Here is a 20813-nt window from a genome sequence, read left to right as displayed (position 1 = left end):
GCGCTATGTCATATGCATTTTTTTTTGTTATGTCCGATTAGGAAATATACAAAAAATGTAAGCTTTGTTCCAGTTGTTGGCACAGATTCAGAATATGTTGTGTACATAGATGTTCAGCAATGAGGAAGCTGGGAAGGTAGATGGAAACATTTGTGAGCACAGACAGTAACAACGGCATGTAGCAGGAGGGAGTCACAATAATCAGAATCAAAGGGGCTGACAGTGAAAGTAGGTAAGATCCTAAGGATTGCCTTGTTCTAACAATTGTAATCATACCTTACTAAGAGTTTAATGGTGTTGATGAGTATGGCTTTAGCAAAGGCAAAAGCCAGTTTGGAAAGGTTGGTGCATTGATGAAAGTGATATTGGGACAATGGAAACAGATTTAGCAAAGAATTGAATTTTCCACTTTATTTTAGACCCTCAGAGGTTCATCTGACTTTCTTGACCAATTTTGTCAGCTTGTAAACATTTTAAAATGGGCAATACATTTGGATGAAAACCAGTTCGGCTCAAAATGAAATGTCTCAACAACTAGCTCACTCAATGGAATGCAATCATATTTTTATAAATATAACTTCTGAGATCCCCCGACTTTTCTTCTGGCGTCGTCACCAGGTCAAATATTTTATGTGTTCACTTTGGTTTTGGACTTACAGATGCTCTGTGTTCAGTGATGATTAGCTGATGTTAGCACGCTTAAATGCTAGACTAACACAGTTAACATGGTCAAGTAGTTTTTTATACAAGCAAGTGTTACACAGAGCCTTAACCTCATATCCAGGAAACAGACGTCGGTCATAATAATCTTGTGTGTATAATAGTAATGATGTTATCGGCTAAAAAGTTCACATAGACGCAGATATACGGGAATTGTTGTTTAACTATCATATCTTCTGTGTTATTGTTACACTATAGAGTGCCACAGTGACGCGTCCTAAAACCCGGAAGTAAACCCGGAAGTAAAAACGCAATGCAATTTCTCCATAGGATTTTCAGGGTTCGTACGGGTGCTTGAAATCCTTGAAAATGCTTGAAATTTGACGTGGTGTTTTCAAGGTTGGGAAAGTGCTTGCATTTTGGGAATGGTGCTTGAAATTGAGATAAAGTGCTTGAAAATGTAAATGCTTTACTCTTACAATAAATTGCTGTCTGATTGAATAGTTCGCTTTTTAGATTAAAAGAAAAGAATTGCTTCGCTTCTACATAAAACGCGGCCTTCCCGCGCTATGCGCGCGACCTGCAAGTGTTTGTGTTACGTGTGACCTGGGCATTCTGATGAGAGTGATAGATGACTGTGTGCCAGGAGGTTGCAGTTTCAACGAGCGTTGGCTAGCAGAAGACCAATACAAGCCATGGCTAAGACGAGGGTCAAGCCCACGAGTAGCCTCCTGCTAAGTTTGCAAAAATAACGATGGGAGAGTCTGCGCTGACGAGCCACATGAAAGGTACGCCGTAGTAGAGAATTGTAGATTAGGCTAACGTTGCATATTACGTTTGTTTAAGCTAACGTTAGCGAGCTGAATAGCAAACTCGATTGAGGGATAATAATAATTGCAGGGGACAATCATTTCAGAGGAGCGTACCTATGTTATGTGCCAACCCAGTCTCATGGCATTTCGTGTTCACCAACACGATTTTTAATCTATTTATTCGTGTTCACCATCACGATTTCCCCCTTTTTTTCGTGTTGCACAGCATGATTTTAAAAGCAATGTATTTCTACTGGTAATGTGTTTCGTGCCTGCAGCACGCCTTTTTCTCCGGTCGGGTCGTGGAAGACCAGAAGCTGTGTGGTTCATAAAAACATGTTCTTACTCAATATCAAGCCACAATTATTGCTTTTATTTGAAATCGTATAATTTCTGACTTTTGTTTCCGTCTGTGAGGAAAATAAATGGGGCTCAGAGCCTCAGAATACTGAAATCGATATTTTTTAAATCTTTTTTTCCTTCTAATTTGTTATTCTTTTCAAAATAACACACTGTTATTTACTCACCAATAACACACAATTATCCTTGCTTTTATTTATTGGTTTAATTCCATAATCTCTGGCTTTTTTGGCGTCCGTCAGGAACTGAATTTCAAAATAAAAATAACCGGAAACAGACGTAGGCATTTCGAGCGATTACCCAAGATCCTCAGCTATGGTTTAAGCTCACTGATTGAATGTTTTAGCCGCAATGCATGCTGGGATTTGGTGTTTATATGATATGAAATCCGGAAAACATTTTTAAAAGAATAAAATAATACTTAATTCCGAGTGTTCTTGCTTTTCTCTTTGAAAGTCATCACATAACGGCATTGTAATACACGGTTCGGCTGCATTACATATTACAGATCTGCTGTAGTTCTTTATTTATAGAGCCCTGATGAGAAGACCTTTGGAAAAACTGGAAGAAATGCCGCCGAAACTGAATACTTGACGTGGATCATAAATATATCAACAATTAAACAACATCTTCAATTTCTCTTCACACAATACGTCTCCTTGCAGTATCAACACTAATTCGGCTGACTTTTACATTTGATCTAATTCACAGATAGGTTATATTTACACCATAACGGTACACAGCTGATATAAAAGGACTTGTAGTTTTTAAAGATATTACTGATTTTCTTTGAATATAAGAATGTAAATACTGAGTCACACTACACTACACTAATAATACAAAGTTATTATGGCTGTGTGTACCTTGTGTGCACCGCCTAGTGGTTAAAGCACGTTATTGAATTATTGTTTTTATGTTATATTTGATAAAAAAAATATTAAGAGTACATACTTTCATAGGGGGAAAGTAGAAGGTCTGTGATAGAAATATAGAATATATATGATCTCTACAATAAAGCAGTTTAGTGCAGGATGTACAAAGATATTAAATTAGGAGGAGGTGCAAAAGAGAAAAATGAATTAACCTTTATTTAAACATTAAATAATACTTTAGATTAAGGTCTTCTTTTAAATAAGAAAAAAACTCTGGGGGTATCTATCTACAGATAAATATTAAGCGTGACAAAGTACTTAACATAATTGCTTTCCTGCAATGTTAACTATGTTGAAGCACTTATTTTAACTGATATTATAAATATGCATTATACTCTTATGTATGTAGATAGTATAAGAAATGTGCAGAATGTGACAGTTTAATGGTGGAGGTATACACACATATTGATAGATGTCTTGTAATGCACTGTTGAGGAACCTGTGACCCAAGTTTTTCATTCATTGCATACACTGTGTATATGATTATGTCAATAAACCTTAGAAAATCTTGAAATCTTGAAAGGGATGTGCAAAATAGCCATAATATACAGTCTTTAATGAACTGTTAGTAGAGAATAACGAGTAATGAATATACTTTATTACTCGTTTCCATTCATGTCAATTAAAGATAAATGTGTAGTCTTCTCAAGCACCAACTATCAAATATCTCTCCTGATTGTTGGCACTTGATAATCACCTTCCCTGAATTTTACTGTAACTAAAGTCTGATTTAAGGGTTGTTTATATTTCACATCATTAATCAGAATCTGCAAAGTAACTAAAATAAGTGGAGTGGAGTAAAAATACCAGGTTAACCTCTGAATTGTAGTGGAGTAGAATTACAAAGTAACAATGAGCTGTCATGTGGGTATATATTAATGCTGCGCATTATGGACACAAGCGATTTTCACCCATTTATTAATTATATGTTTTACATTTGATAACACCAATGTGTTTAATACTGGCAACTTCTAATTGTGGGAAAAACGAAAAGGTTCAGTAGAGATGTCCCATAGAACATTTTGCGAAACACAATAGCCAGCGTGTGTAGTTCTGGGGGGGCGTTCGATTCCAGTTTTGGATAGTCTGGCGTGGTTTCGTTCCATTTCAAACAGCTGTTTGACGCTCGTTGTAACCTTGGCGCACTGCCACTCCAACATCCAATCCCAGAGTTTGAAGATTAATCACGGGGACTGTAGTCCTAAACGATAGCTGGGGATTATGGGTAGTGTAGTGTCTTCGGCCATCCTAAACTCAGAAATGTTGACAATCGCAATGATGCTCGAAATGTCCCTTACAGGCCTACGTCTGTTTCCGGTTATTTTTATTTTGAAATTCAGTTCCTGACGGACGCCAAAAAAGCCCAAGATTATGGAATTAAACCAATAAATAAAAGCAAGGATAATTGTGTGTTATTGGTGAGTAAATAACAGTGTGTTATTTTGAAAAGAATAACAAATTAGAAGGAAAAAAAGATTTTAAAAAATACAGATTTCAGTATCCTGAGGCTCTGAGCCCCATTTATTTTCCTCACAGACGGAAACAAAAGTCCGAAATTATACGATTTAAAATAAAAGCAATAATTGTGGCTTGATATTGAGTAAGAACATGTTTTTATGAACCACACAGCTTCCGGTCTTCCACGACCTGACCGGAGAAAAAGGCGTGCTGCAGGCACAAAACACATTACCAGTAGAAATACATTGCTTTTAAAATCGTGCTGTGCAACATGAAAAAAAGGGGGAAATCGTGTTGGTGAACATGAATAAATAGATTAAAAATCGTGTTGGTGAACACGAAATGCCATGAGACTGGGTTGTATGTGCGTTACAGTCGCCATTGTGTGGTGTTCAGAGGATGAAGCACTCACTGTTGTAATTCAACCCAGTCTCACGGCATTTCGTGTTATAGTCACGAAATATAATCTATTGATTCGACACAGAGCGATTTTGAAAGCAATGTATTTCTACTGGTAGTATGTTTCGTGCCTAAACCAAATGTGACTTGATCTATCAAAATCAGTCACATTGACCCGAAGACACATTTTCGTTTGTATTACTGGTCTGGGGGAAGCTCGCGAGTGTGTTTGTGTATTTTTGTAGTTTGTGTACCGGGGAAACACTTACAAGAAACACCGGCTGTTGTTATGTTGCTGTGATGTTACATTAGTCCGTTCTATGCTTGTAATTATGCCGTTACAAGCTTCACAGTTGTATTTATCATCTGAATTTGCCGAAACAAGTTTAATATTCTGAAAGCCAATACTTTGTTTATTTGAAAACAGATGAAAACAAACTGTCTTTTATATAAAATTGAAGTATTATACAAGTAAAACTACATTTTGCTTTAATCCCATGTAATTGTAGAATGAACACAGTCTTCCTTTGAAGATGTATAAGTCAGGTGTCTTGAGTAGTCAACATTACCTACAATATTATTTTCCACTTGTTACCATTGTGAGTCTATTTTTATGCAGCTCTGCATGATTTTGTGGCTACAATTCAGGCTAATACGCTACCAGAGGTGGAATAAGTACTCAGATCTTGTACTTGAGTAAAAGGAGAAGTACTGTAATACTCTGTCACAGTAAAAGTCCTGCATTCAAAATGTTCCTCAAGTAAAAGTAGAAAAGTATTCTCATCAAAATATAGTTAAAGACAGTAAAAGTAGTCATTGTGCAGATTGGTCCATTTCAGAATAATATATATGATATGTTTTATAATGACTGATCATGAAAGTGTTCTCAAAGCTGGTAAAGGTGCAGCTAGTTTGAATGACTTTGTATACTGCAGGGTAGCTTGTGGATTATTGGTTATAGTTCACATCATTCATCCACATCTGTGAAGTAACTAAAGGTATTAAATACATGTAGTGGAGCAAAAGTACACCATTTACCTCTGACTTATGTTCACTTCCAACCTAAAAGTACCTCAAAAATAGTAATCAATAATGTATTGAAAAGTTATTTGGCTGATTGTTTTATATTGGCTCAGACAGGTTATATGGGATGCCCAGTCTACGTACAGATCACTAATTTTGAAATATTAAACTTAGTTTTCTTTTCTTTAATTTTTCATCCTCGTGTAGAATGCTATCACAAAACACACATTTGGTTGTTTATAGCATAAAGAACATCTGATTTAATGTGAGGTAGGGAAATAATCATTTGAGTATGTGTAAATAAATATGTAATTTACAACAGCTGTAAGATGCTTGAAATGCTGGAAAATGCACCTTGAAAATGCTTGAATTTGACTTTGGAAAAGGTGTTAGAACCCTGGATTTTGGAAAATAGCTCAAATAAGGTCTGTGGTTGACACACATTTAAGAGACAGATCACGTTTTGTTCAGCCGGATAATATCCACATGTCTATCCTACTTTTATAATTTTCGAATCAAGAATCTAGTCGCCAGAAGCAAAATGCTAACGTTATGCTATAAACGAACTACAGCAGGGTCGCTTCTTCAACGTCACGCCAACTTAAGATCCATATTCAAAACCACAGATTCAAAATTGTACACGTTGAAGCGTTTGTTTTAACAGTTTGCAGGAGGCAGTTACTTGCTTTCAAGCAGAACACGGAGAAAAACAAACTTACACGTGTTTACGTGTTCGGTGTAATGACGTAAAACGGCCTCGACAACTTCTGTAGTCCTATTCAGCCACTTGTTAACAACCATCGTTTTTCAGACACGTAAACTCTTCAAAAATCACCAGTGGGGTCACTGCTGATGGATTTAATGTCGTAGAACAAAACGTGATCCGTCTCTTAAATGTGTGTCAACCACAGACCTTATTTCCAGCTATTTTCCAACATCCTATGGAGAAATTGCATTGCTTTTTTGTCGAAGGAACCGGAAGTGGTAAAATGCAAACTTACTTCCGGGTTTTAGGACGTGTCACTGTGGCACTCTATAAGGATGTCAGGAACTACAAATAGGCCTATGTCTTATGACTTTATTGCCGTTGTATTTATTACCTTGATAGAGCTGTCAGTAATAAACTGACACCTACAGTATCTCTTATGAAATGCTTGTTGACTTGAAAGTAAACTACATGTTGCTGTAAAATATATGAGTCATCTTAAGTCGTTCGTCTATAAAGCCGTAGAGTTTTCTTTCAATCTTTGAGCCATTTGAGTTGTGGTACAATTAATGGACTTCCGGAAGGAAAGATTGAACTTTACAGATCTTTGATTGAGTAAATGTAAAATAGCCTTTTTAGTTATTTTCTCTACAGAAGGATTTCTGTTGACGTGAATGGTGGTGATTAAGTTGACGTCTGTGTTTGTGCTCTCCTTCCAATGGGGATGATGGAGGAGGTGACCTGCTTGTGTCTGCACTGTTTAACTTTAACACAAGTGCTCCACCATTGCAGAGAAACAGAGGGAATCATATATATACACACACACACACACACACACACACACACACACACACACACACACACACAGCTGACTTTTTTTATTTATTATACAAACTACATGGCATGTGAGGGAGACCTATACAGCTATGGTCTAAAAATGTGTATTTGCATGCATATACTTACTCAGTGCTATGTATGTAAGCAAGTCCATGTGTATTCCAGTTGAAAAAAAAGAAGGCTGATAGTTTGTCTTTGCTCTTTGTTGTTGTAATGTGTATAATGTGTAGTTGTGTGTGTGTGTGTGTGTGTGTGTGTGTGTGTGTGTGTGTGTGTGTGTGTGTGTGTGTGTGTGTGTGTGTGTGTGTGTGTGTGTGTGTGTGTGTGTGTGTGTGTGTGTGTGTGTGTGTGTGTGTGTGTGTGTGCGTGCGTGTGTGTGTGTGTGTGCGTGCGTGTGTGTGTGTGTCTGAGGTGTCTGTGGGATTTCTTTAGGACTTTCTATCTTTGCGTGTATAGGAAACAGAAAGGCAAACAGTGTTAACTCCAATCTGATGTCCTCTCTTAAAATCTGTCTCAGACAAAAAACAGACTCAGACAATCAGATTACAGCTGGCAGGATACTGGAAACTGAAATTACTCAAGGAAACGTAAGTTATTTTGTCTTTGAGCTTGTGGGTGTTAGACCCAGAATGTAGGCGGATGGTATCTGCTTTTGTGTTCACTGTGCTTTGGTAAAATCACCAAAAAGTGTATTTTTCATTCCTGTGTGTGCTTGTGGTAAAGTGTCAAAACATTGGACAGTGTGTTAGAGTAAGACTTACGATTCAAGATTTGGTCAGATAAGTAGTGGTTGGAAATGAAAGCCATACGACCCTTATTTTATTACAATAAAAACAAAAAGGGCCGGGACTTTAACGCGTTAATTACGATTAATTAATTTCACAAAAATTAACGCGTTAAAAAAATTAACGCATTTTAATCGCACTTATTTTTGCACAGCGGAACGTTTCTCACTGGATGAGTTTCAGCCGTACCGATTATACTGGAGCACCAACTAACGTTCATGACTTCAGCATGGGACTTCAAACAACAACAAACCACGGTGAACAATAGTCAAACATGAACGAACAAGCTGATGAGACCGCTTTGGTCGGCCCCGTGGATGGGACATTTTGTTTTAAAAAACGGACGGATGGAAGCGTCGATAAGAGCACGGTTGTGTGCAAATTATGCAAAAAAGAATGTGCATATCACCGCAGCACATCAAGCCTAAAGTATCACCTAAATGCAAAGCATGTAGCAGCTAGCGTGGACGTTAGCCCGACTCCGAGTGCAAGGAACCACACCCTGACCCAACCCACACTCAGCCAGATGACTGGTTTCAGGGCCAGGATGAGTAAGTCTACGTCTGAGAAAATAACCAACTCCCTAGCTCACTAATACAGGGCTCGACATTAGGGACTGCCCGATGGCCCGGGGCCATCTAGCATTTAGCTCGGGCAATGAAGCCTCACCTGATCGGGCAACCTATTATGCCAGTATCATGCAGCTCGCGGATCCAGTAATGAGTGACCCGACAGTAAAACTAAACATATCTACAGTATAACTAGTTTAGGTAGTTTGAGAGGTAATTAAAATAGCTACGTGTGATATTCTAACCTGAAGTGTGTGTTACTTTTGTTCCGCTCACCGCTGCAGCTGATCTCTCTCTCCCGTCAGATTAGACTTCACTCGCGTTTATGTCCATATCGATCAGATCCAGCTAGTTCTAGCTAATGATAGACTACCTGCTTATTAAAAGACAACTACACAATAAGTGTCGCTATGCAACTGGATGAGGCCACAAAGTATAGCACAGCATTATGCATTTGTTTACATGCCCACCGGAGCCCCGAGGCATTACCAACAGATCAACGCACAATCAACCCACACAGGACATCTCTCTCTCCACATTAAGTGTTAGACATTAGAGTTGACTATTCTTGTTTATTACATGGCTTAGTTGAATACTCGATTCTGATTGGTCAATTCAGAACACGTGACACGTTGTTAATACCGAACAGACAGACCGCTGTCAAGGACTTATTGACCGTTGTTAAGGACGCTCACATCTTCAGAAAGAAGTCCGGTCGATTGAACTGTATACAGTTGGGCCGAAAAGCAAACAGCAAACCTTCATGCCGATCTAGATCCCTCCGCTTCGCGTCGGGCTCCTGATCAGCCTGTCGGTGTTCTTTTCCCCATAATGACTGCGTCGCAGCACATTATCCCTTACCTGTCACATACTCTTCTTGTCTGTCACATAAGTGGCGCAACTGAAGCGGTATTGCTCTAAAGGGAAATTATTTTGACTGAAGATATTTAGATTTGCCGGCTAACGGGAACTCTGACGTGTGCTTCGCGGATGCGCTCGGCTCCTCTCGACTGCTGCTCGGGTCTGCTCGGTCAGCTTCCGGATGAGGAGGCATTCGTTCGACCAACTTACAGTAGTTAACATTACAAACATTTTTAACAGGGGCCATAATAGTGTAAATAATGTTTGTTTTGGCAGTTATAACTGAATGTAATGTTTTCTACTTTTTTCCATCTGGGAAGGCATTTGCCTTCATCAGATGGAAAGTGTTTTGACCAACAACTTAAGTGTTTCTTATAGCTATGCAGGAAGCGAGAAAACACAAACAAGAACAAACAAACAAGTGAAATGAAGAATACAATTGAAATTGTACAATATAATATTGTGGTGGTTCATCTTATAATTCAGTCTAGAGAATGCACCAGACAGCATCTAAGACCTGCAAAAATTAAAAAATGTCTAGGGGGAGGCCCCCCAAACCCTTCGTGCCATTTCGTCCGCATGCATTTTTCAGGGCAATCTCTATTGGGCTCAGGGCCATCTGTAAATTAGCTTAGATGGCCCTGTGCTTAAAAATGCGATTTTAAAAAATGCGATTAAAAATGCGATTAATTTCGCTTAATTAATTACAAAGCCTCTAATTAATTAGATTAATTTTTTTAATCGAGTCCCGGCTCTACAAAATATATTTAATAAAATAGTGCAAGAGACATTATCGTAAATGCGGGTAATCAGTAAAAAAAGCACATAATATGTAAATGAGCCCAACAGAAGGCATATTTATTTTTGCCAAGACAGCACCTATAATAAAAACCAACCTAACTCGAGTATTGTGGCAGAGGAGTATCAAACGACCATTTTTTCTTTTTTGGAGTTTTAAACAAAATAGTTACTGCCAACAGGGAAGGAAATCCAAATCATATTTCATAGTATTTTTGAAATTTCGAATCAATGAGTAGTGTCATGCAAACCCACCAGAATGGTCATCCAAGATGAAAACATACAAAGCTGGTCATCTCTAGTTGCTTCAGTTTATGGCCAGTTTTAAGCTGCTAAATTCTTGAATATTTAATTGTAAACATGTGTGGCTAATTAATCACTGTTCCTGCTCTGCTACCAAAATATGTTCACGTTAGCAACTTCATAGCTGTGATCTTTTACCACAATGAAAAGCCTATGCCCGTTTCCCTTAGTAATCTTAACAACAAACACACACATTCACACACTGTCGACACTCCAGCTCCAGCAGTGGATAGTAGACACTTGTTTCTGATTGGAGTCATAACAAAGACGTTGTGTTGTGCCCACTAGTAGAGAAAGTAATAAAAGCATCTGAAACCGTTTAAGGCTGTTGAGTAAATACATCGTCCCTGGGGTCCTTTTGTTGCTCCAGAAGATACTGCACAACTTCATGTGTTCACTCATATTGCCGATTTGACACTGAAACTGTGGGCCAAATAACTCTTGATTTCCATTTGGTTAAACTCAAATGAATGTCTATAGCTGAAGTTGAATCAACTATGGCTCCTTCTAAGGGAAAAATAACAAGCCACAACTCAGAATGTCCAACTCTTCCTGTAATCGTTAATCAGCTTTAGTATGATCCGTCCTGAGTTTCACCTTCAGCTCTGCATTGAGATCACAAGCTTTATTGAGTCCTATAAATACAGCCGAGCAGCGGACACCGTTATCAGCCATGCACAATCAGTGTGATTGTTATGTGATTCAACTATCTGCCAGTCAATGCCTTGGCAAAGCGCAGCTATTTACCGGTTTCAAAACAGCAGAATTGGAAATCTCTTTGGGGAATTAAGGTTCATGTGGGGAAATTGTAAAATTATTCTTTTTTGGGTCCAGGCCCAGTCATCATGCTCAATAAATCCTGTTTTCCCATCCTGAATGTTTCTGTGTGTTGATTGTTAAGATTAGATAGAACATTCATCTCCATGTAGGGTAATAATGCCGCAGGATTAAACAGGCGAGATGACAAATGAGCTAGGAGTTGTACTCAAGGATGGAGGGTTGATTTTGTAGATTTACAAATATGATTTAGAGTTTTAGACTGGCTAGAAAATGGAGAAACATAAACAATTTCTATGTTTCATCACTCATCGTCCTTTGTAGAAGAAAATAAAGACCATCGTGTTTGCTGTCTTTCGACCTTGTATAGTAACCCTGTCACCTGTTGTCTGTGGCCAATCAGGGAGGATCTCTGGAATTAGTACCAATTTGAACCAGGTGACATCAATTCCTCCTCATTTAGAGCTAGATGGTACTCAGTTGTAATTTGACAGAAAATGAATCAAATGTACCCTCTCAAAAGGCCAAAACAGGTACAAATCCCCTTTTTTTGAAGTGACTAATCTTACAGTAGAAGAAAATACCCTCCAGAGCACGTGTGAAAGACCACAAGTAAATAAGCTGTAAATAAGTTCACAGCTCATTAGATGAGTAGAGAAATGTGCACCTTCCGCATAAGTATATATAGAAATATATTCATTGGGATAAACCCCTTGAGATGCACCATCTCGTTTTCAAGGGGGTCCCGACAATAGCTACAACTTACAGACATACATAAACAAAAAGACAAAATGCAAAACATGACACACAAGACAAACCACATACAGTCTGTTAAGTGAAATTCAAGCAATAAACACAATCATTACAATTTGAGACAGTCAAGCAAATCAGTTTCATCAATATCAGTTATAACAAGTACAGACCAGTTGAAAGTGAGATAACAATGCATGTTTAAATATACCCAATGATGCAAGAGATCTAATATCAGCAGGTAAAGTATTCCAGTCAGTTGGGGCTTTAAACATGAACGCTCTTCTGCCAATCAATTTTTTTGCAGAGGGGACAGAGAAATACATCTGAACAGAATGTCTAACTTGATGAATTGGTGAGTAGGGTACAAAATACTGCTTTAAATAAGGGGGATAGTTAAGATAAATGCATTTAAATATCAGCTGAAGCCAATACATGTGTCTTCTTACATTTAAAGAAGGCCATTTAAGTTGGTTATTGTGCAGTGATGTGTACGAAAAGGACAACCAAGGACAAATCTGCATAGTCTGTTGTAGGCTATGTTGAGTGGAGCAAGATCTAATTTATGTGCATTTTGGTAGACAACATCACATTAGTCCATAATCGGAAGAATAAGTTGAGAAGCAATTCTCTTTCGGACACTGAGCGTAAAACAATTGCGAGAGCGGTGTAAAACACTGATTCCGTAATTGACTTTTTGTATTACATGCTTTATATGTAGTTTAAATGAAAGTTCAGAGTCTAGCCATACACCAAGATATTTAAAGCTATCAACTTTATGCAGAGAAGTGCCTTCCTTACATGTTATTACTACATTAGGTTTGGATTTGAGCTTCTGTCTGGTACCAAAGACCATGGTATAAGATTGTGTTTTGTTAAGCAGTAGTTCATTGTGTGATAGCCAGTCCTGTAAGATATTAAATTCCGATTGAAGAGAGATCTGAATTTGTGAAAAATCTGATTTGGATGTATATATGACTGTGTCAAGAAGATAAATCATTTATGTAAATAGAGAACAGAAGTGGGCCCAGAGTTGATCCTTGGGGTACACCCTTTTGTTGGATCAACATGTCAGACTGTTTTCCATTAACAACCACACATTGCTTTCTACTGTGAAGGTACGAGTTAAACCATAACACTGTATTATTAGAAAGGCCAATGCCGTGAAGTTTATCCAGGAGCAGATATCGATCAACGAAATCAAAGGCTTTTGTCAAGTCAATAAACATGGCACCTGTGAGTTCACCATCATCTGCAGCAGAGTACAAGTCATTCGTAAATTTAAGTAGGGCAGTTGTTGTGGAGTGATTAGGCCTGAAACCAGATTGAACCGGAGATAACATATTATAAGTATTGAGATAATGTGACAGTTGATTATAAATTATTTCTCCAAAACTTTGGAAATAGAACAGATTATAGAAATTGGTCTATAATTATTTGTATCAAGTAAATCACCACCTTTATGCAGTGGAATGATGCGTGCACATTTCCAAATATTTGGCAACTCACAGGTGGACAAAGACAGGTTGAACAAATCAGCAAGTGGGTACATGAGAATATGGGACGCCAATTTTATGAACCTGTTTTCTATACCATCGAGTCCTGCACTGCCATCCACTTTTAATTCTGTGATAGCATTATGAACTTCGTGTGGTAGAATCTTCTTAAAAGAAAAATAACTGTTGCAGTATGAGTTACTATTAGAAATACCAGTCGTCAAATAGGAGTCAGATAGTAGTGTGGAACATACATTAGCGAAATGCTGATTAAATATTTGGGCAATGGATAATGGGTCATAAAGTAAGTAAATAAGTACCAACATTGACTAAATAAATTACATATATGTAGCAGGAAAAAAAAGAGCGGTGACAAAAATGCGGTGTAAAATGATGTTACCAGTGTTGATTTGTCTTAGATCAGGTGATATATCAGACGGATTGTATAGAAGTATATGAAAACACTTCCTTACTTCTTACTTAATTTATTACTTCAGTAAACATTATAAAAACCTGTTTATATGGCCTTGAACCGTAGTTAAAGTTTTCTTCAACATAGCATGATATATATTTGGTTACACGGGGGCGTGGCTACCGTGTGATTGACATGTCAGTAGCGCTGTGTTGTCTGCTCTGGATATTGTCCGTGTTTTTTTTCATTAAACTAACATTTTCTTTCCAGTTTATGAAAGGTATTTGTAAATTAAACTGAGAATGTTTTTTCAGTTCTTGGTTATATCTAGCTCAGGGTTGCCAACTTTGGGTACCTGGTTGGAGTGAGATTTTTATATCATGGGTTTAATTACGCATATGCGCACTAAATGACTGCTATCGTGTAGCGAGACCTTAGCATAACTTTTCTGACCTCGATAAATTGCCATTTACATGAGGATGTGACTAGCAGTTTGAAAGGATGTACTTGAATTATTATTATTATATATTATCATTATGTCAGTGGTCTAAAATGGTCCTACAATGGTGCCGACAATATTATCGTTTATCGCAATAATTTCCGGGAAAATGTATCCAACAAAATTAATTATCGTGAGAGGCCTATACATGAAACACACAGACACAAACAAATATACAGACTTACTCCAAACTGCCAAATATATTAATTAAGACACTCTCACTCTCTTTGACTCTATTTTGGCCTAGTAGAACAATAAGCAGCAGACTTTTACTTTTTTATCATTTCTACTGGATCTTAGATCTGCACATGCGCAATACGGGTCAGGGATTGACCAACCGGCTCCCACTGCTCTGCTGTATGTTAACTTTGTTAAGAGTGGTAGGGGCGGGGAGGGAGCGGATCGACAGCTTGAGCAGCTGTCAACTCAACATTGTAAATAACCAACCAAAAACGATCGCCGGTTCATCTTGTTTTTGGCGTGAGAATAGTTTGGGCAACATGAGAGCGTGAGATTGAGAGTGAAAGCGTGTGTCACACGCCAGATGCGTGAGAGTTGGCAACCCTGATCTAGCTTCACCATGCGACTGCAGTTTCAGAAAAACAACATGGTGACAGAAGCTAAAAAACACCATGACTACGGCCAAAATGCTAAACTTAAGGCTTCAAAAACGATGATATGAACTCATCTGTGATGCTAAATAGACTTATGTATCCCTCAGTCTCTGGCTCTGCTCTCAACGGTAATAGAAACATTTCCTTGGGGACAAATCAGATAGGAGAATGGCCCCACCTGGGCAATTCAGCTCGGAAAATTCAATTAGGCTTTGAATTTGGTTTTTTAATCTAGAATGGACAAAATGATTTTTGTTATGTGAGACATTCTGAGTGTTACTGATTTTAATCTCAGACAATCCACATTTGGTCAAACCAATGCCAAACATGTAAATACAGATACAGTCATTAGAATAAAAAGAAAAGGTCATATTTAGCTCCTATCTGTTTATGCTAACAGATATCGTGCAGCAAATGAACGTTTTTTCACCTGTTAACAAAGACATAGTCACCTGTTGAAATTTGTATAGCAAACCTATTTTCTTATTTTGGATTCAGCTGACAAGTTGTAATCAATACATGTAAAACCAATGTGCAGTTTTGTATTAGCTCTGGTTTTAATCTCATGTTTCTTGCTGCTAAGTGATCCACTTTGTTGTATCTGTCTGCTAAGTCCGGTTGTATAAAAGTCTATGAAGAAAGGAAATTACTTCTCTCTTAACACATTCCCTATTGAGTTAATAGTCCCAATAGCTAGTTCCAAGTCTTATTAAAAACTGCATGATGCCCATTTAGTGAATTGTGCTACCATATGTATAAACAATAAAACAGGGCATTACTAACTCGTGATGTACAGGTTGCTACCACAGTGTTGTCCGAGCTGAGTGCTTTCCAGATTTTCGTCTAAGAACTTTCACATAGAATTTTATTTTCACGCATGTACTAAGCTCCATAGATCCCAAAAATCTCGTTGGCAAGAAGGCAGGAAGATGTGCGACGCCCTGTCACAATAACATGATTTATAATGGATTAAACCCGATTGGCAGAAAAAAAACGATCCCCAAATCTACAGGATGTGCGTCAGTTGGCCTGAAACAGAGATACTCAATACATTAAATCCTTACTTTCTGGATTGGACTTTCCATCAATTGTAATGCAAGGCTCTGATTGGGCTTTTGAGGACTATTCACATCACTGTTTCCCATGGTTCCTTGAGTAGACTCAGATGCTGATTAAGGAAGATAAATACCAGGAGATGATGAGTGATCACACCTCCATCTATTCTGAAAATGTCAGCTTTGTTGCATTTGATTGTGTTAGGCGTCTTTGGGTGTTTACAGTCTTAAGCAAAAGTCACATGACTCATAAGCAGCAGCTTTAATTTAGTGAACAAAAAAGACAACTTAATATGTTCGCCAATGACCATGACGAGACAGAGAAACACACACCGACCTTAACAATATCAACATTATGTTTGTGAACCTAGGGGTCAGATTACTTGAGCTATGGCGTGTGTGGGTAAAGCACGTGTTCATATATAGAAGCCTCCAGTCATCAAACAGTAATAAGTTGAACTTTACAACGTAACATTGGAGTTTCAGTGGTGTTGCAATGTCCGTCAGTCTTAACCTGCTGACTTTGTTTTAGCTTCAGGTCAGTCACATACTTGACATTTTCCCATCTGCTTAAAAAAGAGAACAACAATGGATTTTTGTCTGACTCACACGCAGTCATAAACACTGGCTGTCGGCGTGTATGTTGCGCAGTTGAGCCGATATTGAATCCGGGGATGAGTTTGAGCTTCCTTTGGATTTATTTACTCATTTGTTTTCTTTGTTTTCCCTTTAAATTCTGCAATTTCCCCCTACAAGACTAATGATGACATAATTCAGTTCAGTTAAATTGTTTTGATCTCAGTCAGAGCTTCATCCAGCATGCCGAGCTTTCAATTTGACTTACCGGCTGTCCTCACTTGATGAACAAGGCCCCGAGTGCAATATTGTCCTTTTTAATGTGTCTTTCATACAAGTTACATGGAGCTGGTAAACAATTAAAACCTAAAGTAGCAGGGAACAAATAAAAAAAATGGAGTGATACCAAACATCTAAGGTATGTGTGGGATTTATGTAAGATAAAAAGGAATGAGGGACGACTAAGCCGTTATCTATCTTTCTATAGACTAGGGTTGAATGATTTCTTTATGAATAACAATTTCTGAAGGATTTCTCCCTGTTAATTACGTTTTTGTTTGTGTTATTTGGGAGCCACCTCTTCACTAGGGCTGCATAATATATGTATTTATTTATTTAATCAACATTATTGCAGTACAAACCATCTTTGGTTGGTCAAAGACAGTGAAAAACTAAAAAAGTTACATGCAGCCCATTTAAACTTGGCAGTCATCGTAGTGAGTGCTTTTTATATTGTATTTTTTTGGAGTGACCTGCCAAATCTCATGCTACCTCTCTGCATTGATGTTATAAAAGCCACTGATGTGTTTCTGTAACCATCAGGCTCTGAAGCATGAAGCTCTGCAGCTGAGACCAAAGTGGGTCCCCTCACAGGTCTGGTTAACGTGTCACACTTCCTTCATTACTCTGCCAGCACTCTCAGCTAATATTAAGTAGCTCCTTGTGTGTTCACTCCTGTTACCTACATTTGATGCTATTTATTTTATTAACAGACAGACTTATTTACTTGTACAGTTTCCTATGTGCTTATGATTTTCTCTAAAATGCTAGGGGAAAAATGCTAGGGGAAAAACACTCCTCGTGTTTTGTCCTCCAGATTCTCTACTGCGATGTTCTTTGCCCGAATGAACCAGACATTTAAGCTTTTTGTAAGAAAGTTTTTTGACATGAGTGGTTTATTTTCTACCACTTGTTACCTTAGCAACAGCAAGCAGGTAGGAGAATTATTTGAACAGTTTTTGGTCTCTCATGGGTTAGTCATTGAAATGGGTCATAGACCAATTTCAGTAGATAAGAGAGAATCACTACGCAGCCTTTAACAGACAGTTTCTTTGTAGACAACTCGTCCGAGTGTTGATGGAATTGCATTAAAGCTAATTACCTTAATGGCATCATTCCATGAGTCTCTTTTTCCTCCAAAATAAAGTATTCAGACACTTGCTACATTAACACTCAAACCGCCAACGGGTATTTACCCGCAGCTGTTTCTTGATTATCTAACTTTTTTTCAATAGAATATTCAAGTCTCCCAGTCAGTGACTTTTCCTGAAAGTGTGTTATGTAGCACGCTCTGTTGTTAAAAATGGTCAATATGAAGTCAGATTGAAAAAATTGGCAAAAAAGTTGCCATTTATACCCATCAGCGCCAGCGGGTAATATTTAGCTTATAGAAAATGCAGTGATTTTCGCGCTATTGATTTTGCGCGTAAACATAAACATGACGTGTTGCTATAGCAACGCCTGGTTGTCTACTGTGGTTCCTTATAGATAGAGAGATAGATAGAGAGAGAGAGACAGATAGATAGATAGATAGATATAGATAGATATAGATAGATAGATAGATAGATAGATAGATAGATCACAGATAGATAGATAGATAGATGGATAGATAGATAGATAGATAGATAGATGGATGGATAGATAGATAGATGGATAGATAGATAGAGATAGATAGGGAGATAAATAGATCACTGTGCAATCAAAACTCACTGATCTAGCAGCCAGGAAAGACAACCCACAACTTCACTTTACGGGGCAGAAACGGCAAATACGTCTTACCTTTGCTGTTTTCTGATCAAAAGTTTTGTTCAAGGAATTCAAACGCATACAAACACTGCTGAAGGTTAATCCAATGTATCTGTGTCACTTTGAAATGACTACAACTATAGCATTGTATTAAAGAAGAGAACCCTGTGTTCTAGTATGATAAATAAAATGACATTGTACCTTGAAAATCAATGCATTCTAATAGCGGGTACATTTTACCCGTTGGCGGTTTTAGGTATACAGCGACCCCTAACGGTTCTAGTGTTAAAAGACGTTGCAGATTTGAGCTTTGTAATGTCTTTAGTGTATAGGTTAGTTTGATTTATTAAGTCATGTTTTTCTCAGGTACAATGGCGTATGGTGCAACAGTGTTTTTTAAATTGACAAAACTGAAATTGAGTTGAAAAATCACAGGAAGTACAATCCATCTATAGAAGTTGTGATACATGTACAAAGGAAAAAATACTGATACTGACAAAATTAGGTAGAGTGAAAATTATTTATAGAGAGAAAACATCACATTTTATTACTTATTAGTAAGACTATGAGGACTGTTAGACAGAGCGAAAAACTCAATTGCCTCTTTGGTTAATTTGCCATCTCAAAAAGGGGTTTCAGAAACACTAAACTGCAAAAACCTGGAACATTTGGATGCCGTCAGAACTTAGAGATTATATGCATCACAAAATGGGTCAATAAAAGATGACGTCTTAAATCAAGGCGCCTCAGATCTACAATAATCCATATGCACTGTTGCTTTCCAGATTTATTTCGGCTGCTAACAGCTTCTAACTGTTTCAGCTTTTGCCCAAATATTGAATCTGGATAGTGGTATTTTTCTTACTGAAGTCATAGTGAGTGACAAGGCTGTGAGTTAGGTTGTTTGTATTTGATTGACAGAAAGATAGTTTTGTGTATTTTGTTTGAGGTGTATAGTAGTGATTGAGCTGTGGGTTTTCCAGGTTAAGCTGGATGTTGATCACTTTATCTTATTATAATTGGGTTTTTATTAAAGAAAAACAACTTTCCCATTCGGGTGCAGATAGAAATGGTGATCTTTTAATCAATGAGACACAGGATAAAGTTAGGTTTAATGATTGGGCTCGATTTAAAAAATGATGTAATTCTCAAATACAAATAAGGAACAAAAGATACAGTGTTGCATGTTGAAGCACACACAGACACGTGCAAACATACAGCATCTAAAATAGAAGCAGTGTCTCGCTAACCGGCAGACCATCTCTGAGCAGGAAGTGAGGTGGTTTAACTTCAGGGGAGAAGGTCTAAAACTCGGTGAGATAGAAATCGTTTTCATTTCTTTCTAACAAAACAATGATCTCTCTTTGAAAAAAGGAGGGATTTTATTTGTTTTTATAAAGCCAGGACTTGCTATCTGATGGGATTCTGTGCGCCACTAAACCTGAGGGATATGGACAAAATTAATATTGCATTAGCACACTGAGAAATGCTTTCAAAATAAAAGGACTGATGTCATCGTGAGCTGCATACTGTATAGCCCTATAAAGCATATACAGTAGCCCTATAAAACAATTAAAAATATTTCCTTACTGATGTTGTGGATTTGTACTTGTTTTCTTTTGATTTACAAATACCAATCTTTGAACAGTATGACAAAACTGAAATATTAGTTGTTGATAGAGAGGTCCAGATAAGACCTGTTTGTAACATGAATTACCAAATAAGAAGTCTACACAAAACACATCTGTTACTCCCCCCCACACATCCGACAGTCCCACACAATCACCACATTCAAATCCCAACTAAAAACCCACCTGTTCAAAGGAAGCCCACTCACTGTAGTGCTCTTCATCCTCTGTGTCCCCTGAACAACCTGTCCTTATCATTTGTGCCCACTTTGAATGACTCCTCCATGGTTGCCTGTCCGTGTTTTTACTGTATTACTGTATTATCTATTACTCTAAATTTAAAAACGTTTCATGATCCATTTTCTATGATCTTTGTTGAGCGTTTCATTTGTGAAAGAGCTTTGGGGGGGGAACATGTTTTGCGAGGTGAATAAAACATTATTGTCATGTCATTTGAACGTATGGAGTATTACAACTG

The 20813-nt window shown here is 37.7% G+C and overlaps 2 protein-coding genes across 3 annotated transcripts in view; one reads left to right on the top strand and one right to left on the bottom strand.

Moving 5' to 3' along the window:
- LOC117456429 (putative cytochrome P450 120) overlaps positions 1-20813 on the bottom strand; it is an 88464-nt gene that overhangs the window by 54936 nt on the left and 12715 nt on the right. The gene's annotated exons all lie outside the window — the stretch shown is intronic.
- Positions 1-20813, top strand: part of LOC117456428 (5-hydroxytryptamine receptor 4) — a 57335-nt gene that overhangs the window by 26713 nt on the left and 9809 nt on the right. The gene's annotated exons all lie outside the window — the stretch shown is intronic.

Source organism: Pseudochaenichthys georgianus, chromosome 12, assembly GCF_902827115.2.
Source record: "Pseudochaenichthys georgianus chromosome 12, fPseGeo1.2, whole genome shotgun sequence".
Lineage (NCBI taxonomy): Eukaryota > Metazoa > Chordata > Actinopteri > Perciformes > Channichthyidae > Pseudochaenichthys > Pseudochaenichthys georgianus.
The sequence above is the reverse complement of the archived record's forward strand: the minus strand, read 5'-3'. Positions and strand labels throughout refer to the sequence as shown.